This window comes from Pinus tabuliformis, chromosome X, assembly GCF_031772625.1.
Source record: "Pinus tabuliformis cultivar Carrire ecotype Pingquan chromosome X, CPIR1, whole genome shotgun sequence".
Classification (NCBI taxonomy): Eukaryota; Viridiplantae; Streptophyta; class Pinopsida; order Pinales; family Pinaceae; genus Pinus; species Pinus tabuliformis.
Genome location: NC_142308.1, coordinates 43061609 through 43065521, shown reverse-complemented (window position 1 = coordinate 43065521; position 3913 = coordinate 43061609).

Sequence of the window (3913 nt, the reverse complement as noted above, 5' to 3'; positions counted from 1 at the left end):
ATTCCGCCAAGGGATTCATATGCCCAAACAATAAACACACACTACAGGCTTTACCGTAATCCTGCTATATATCAGTCAAGGGATCACTAGGCCCTAAACAAGTAAGGATTCCTCCAGATCTCTCTACCTAAAATGTGAGGAATTTGTTCATCTAAACCATATAGGCTTTACCATGTATCCTTCCATTATCGGTCAAGGGATTCCTAGGCCCAATGAGGGTATTCATCTCTAACGTTTATTGTGTCTCCCTCCATTACCAGTTAAGGTATTCCTAAGCCCAACGAGGGTATTCACAACCAAGTTTTACTGTGTATCTCCCCATTACCAGTCAAGCGATTCCCAGGCCTTGTGATTTTTCCTAAGGCCATCCCACTCAGTTTTAATCCAATCCAACAGTTCAACTCAACCAAGTAATAGAAACCCCATCACACTGTGGCTATTTGGAAATGGCAAGGCAAGGCTGAAAATCACTATCACACCTGGAAAAACCCATGCAAATTGGAACAAGAGAACCAAAAACCCACATGCATGTACCATGCATGCCAAAAACAGCAAGGAAATCATACATGCATCTTAATACCTACAAGGAATCCTATTCTATTTGTTTGATCCCTCTCTTCCTTTCTTGATATTTGCTTCCCTTTTTATTTCTTGTCCTTCCTTTTCCTTCCTTCCTTTAATGCTATAGTGCTCCAAGAATGCTCTAAGTGTGTGAGAGTATGAGATAGTAAAGAGAAGAGAGAGAGAGCTACAAAATTGAACTAACAAAAGGTTGTAAAATGATCCTCATAATCCTTTTTATCATTGAGGCCTCTATCTTCTTCAATTTCCATTATTTTCCTTCATTTTCCTCCTCATATGCAACCTTTGACCTTTGACCTTCCTTTTCTCCTATTTTCCATTATTTTCATAAATAAAATGAAAATTAATGCTTCTTGCCTTTCCAAAGCCTTAGCCATTTCCTTTTCCAATTCCCCTTAGCCATAATAAATTAAATGAACACTTACACTAGGATTTGTTTCCCAATGATCCAGAATGGATCTTGAAAGTCAAGTCAGAATTTTACCATATGTTGACAAGATGACAAGATGTTAAACCCCCATTTCAGATCATTAGCTATAGCAACAACTTGAAAATGGTTGATTTCATGAAAGTCCTCCTCGGTTTCACTATGAGACCCATCTGAGAAGGATCCTCCAATTTCCTGAAAGCCAAGCTGCCAAAGAAGAACTTCATCAATTTAATGAAATATTTGGATTAATGGAATCTACAACTCCCAAACCATTTAAATTTCACTTATCAATTCCTCTCCAAAACATAGGGAAAAAGTTATGGGCAAATCTAAAAGTTTGTTTTACTCAAACTACTAGCCATTATTACAATCAAGTTGCACCTATTTCACTATTCTCCATTTACGTTTTTATCAAACCATTTGAATGTTGCAATTTTAGTGAAAACAAATAAATTTTTTCCATCAATATAAACTATGAAAATTTCTTTAAAAAAATTTCCTTTTCTGACCACTTCCCTTCTTGGATGGGCTGGTCTTCTTGGGAATAATTGTCTTCCTCCTTGCCTTCCTAAATAACTTATGCTGAAATGGTCACAGAAGGTAGTTTGAATTTCCTTTCCCTGATCATTGATTCAAGGTGGCTCAAACAAATGTGAAGTTCATCTGCTCCACAAAACTTTCACTTGTACCTGTTTGAAAAGCTGCCAACAAAAACTGTTAACAACAATAGGCATACAAACAACAACTGGATGGACTAACTACTACTTTAACAAAAGAAATAGATTTCACATCTTGTGAAGACCTCCATGTCTTGTATCTGCATACAAATGATGGACTAAATAACAAGCCCACGAAACATGCCTTTAAACAAATGACCCTTCATGTCAAGCATGTAGAAAAAGACCATTAGGGCTCTTTTTCAAAAGATGAAACACTTCATCATTATCTCCATTTGGAGACCAAGTTAACTTCTCCCAAGTCAACATGGCATCACATGCATGTCAAAGAAATCAACCCTGCAAGTTAATTACACATACATGTTCAAAAACAAGGAAATCATCAACGTCCCTATGTTCATGCATCTCATGCTCATGCATGCATTTCATCCTTCAACTTTCACTTAAGCACACTCTACTTTCGAAGATAAAATGAAATATAATGTAGATGCATCAATAGACATGCAATCTCAATTGGATAAGAACTCTAACTGTTCCTTACCAATCCCTTTCAAAGGTACTACCTTGGTCTGCACATCAGCATCATCATGTGAATCATTCTGAGACACGTCATTCGTGGAATCTTCACTTCGATTTCTTCCATCTTCTCTTTCCACTTTCTTCAGCTTTTGTGGAAGCATTGTTGGATTCAGAGTCCAACATTTTGCAGCAAGATGTCCTTGCTTATGGAAGTAAGTACACTACATATGCATCCTGTTCACAACATGATTTGCCTTGTCCAATGGACCTTTGACTTCTTTCTACTTTTCCTTCTTCTTCTTCCTGTATGTGGCCATTGTCTTCCAACATCTAGAAACATTATGGTTATCTAAACCACACTAAAAATCTAAAATATTCATCACTTTCTAGATCTAACTTCTATGTCTGTATTTGTCTCTGTGAGACTCTTTCTTCTTCCCTCTCTCTCCACCTTCCAATCTGTGTCTATCTCCCTCCCCCTCTCCTTCTCTTTCTTCCCCTCCCTCTCTTCCCCCTCTCACTCTATCTGCCTATCCCTAACTTCTCTATCTTTCTCTTCTTTCCTCTCTCCCCTTGTTATCTATATTTATACCTCCCTCCATCTCTCCTTATTTGTCTCTCTATCTCAACCCCCTAAACATATGTCACACTCTCTATCTCTCCCCCTTATCTATCTCTCTCTCTCTCTCTCTACCCCCTCCATCTATATCTCTATATCCCATCTATCCCTCCTCCTCCCTCTCTCTCTTTGCCTCTCTCTTATACCCCTTCCCCCGCCCCATCTATATCTTTATCTCCCCTTGTCTCTCCTTCTCACCCCCAAAACATACACACTCTCTCTCCATATCTGATTTGAAAATGGGGCACTTAGGCTTCCTGTCTAACTTACAAGAACCTCTCCCATTTCCAAAGCTTTAAATTTTTCCCAAGTCTTATTGATTAACCAATGTGGAATTAAGAAATGCTTGAAATTATAGGTGTATGCTTATGTTTATTTTTAACATATTATATACTTTAAAAATCTGTTATTTTAGCTGATATGTAAATGTGCTGGAACATAATGTATATATGCATATAACGGTAACAATGCAGCAATAAACAATCACACAGAAACAACAATTTAATTAGGAGTTCACCCACAACTCTTGGGCTACATCTCCGTGAGCTCTAGTCAACTCAACTAGGCACTTTGGGATTATGGTATAAGTATTTTTTTTTACAAGCACTTGGCTTAACTCCTATTGTCCTACACATAAACAATGGGTTTAGACACCATTTTATCCCTTGGCTCTTGAAGCTCTCGGCTTTCTAACTCTCGGCTCTAGCTCTGGCTCTTCGGCTCTTGGCTTTGGCTCTTGGCTCTCTGGCTCTGTCTTTGGCTCTAGCTCTTCGGCTCTGACTTCTTTCTACCCTCTATTAGTTTACAACCTTCTTGGCTTTTCACTTGGCTGCCTTTCTGCTTCTGCACTGCCTCCTTTGCCTCATCTTCCTGGTTTGGCTTGACGTTCAGCAACAAAACCCCCAACAATCAATAACAACAACCAACAGTCCTACTTGTTTTTGTTGTTCTGTGGCTTTTTAAGCGAAATCGGCACTGCCTGTTCATTTTCCCTTTTAGGCTCTCTATCTTCCAGCCACAGTCCACTCAAATCCCTTCCCTGAGCGTTAGAAATCATTGCTAAACTTCCACAAGGATGGATGCCAC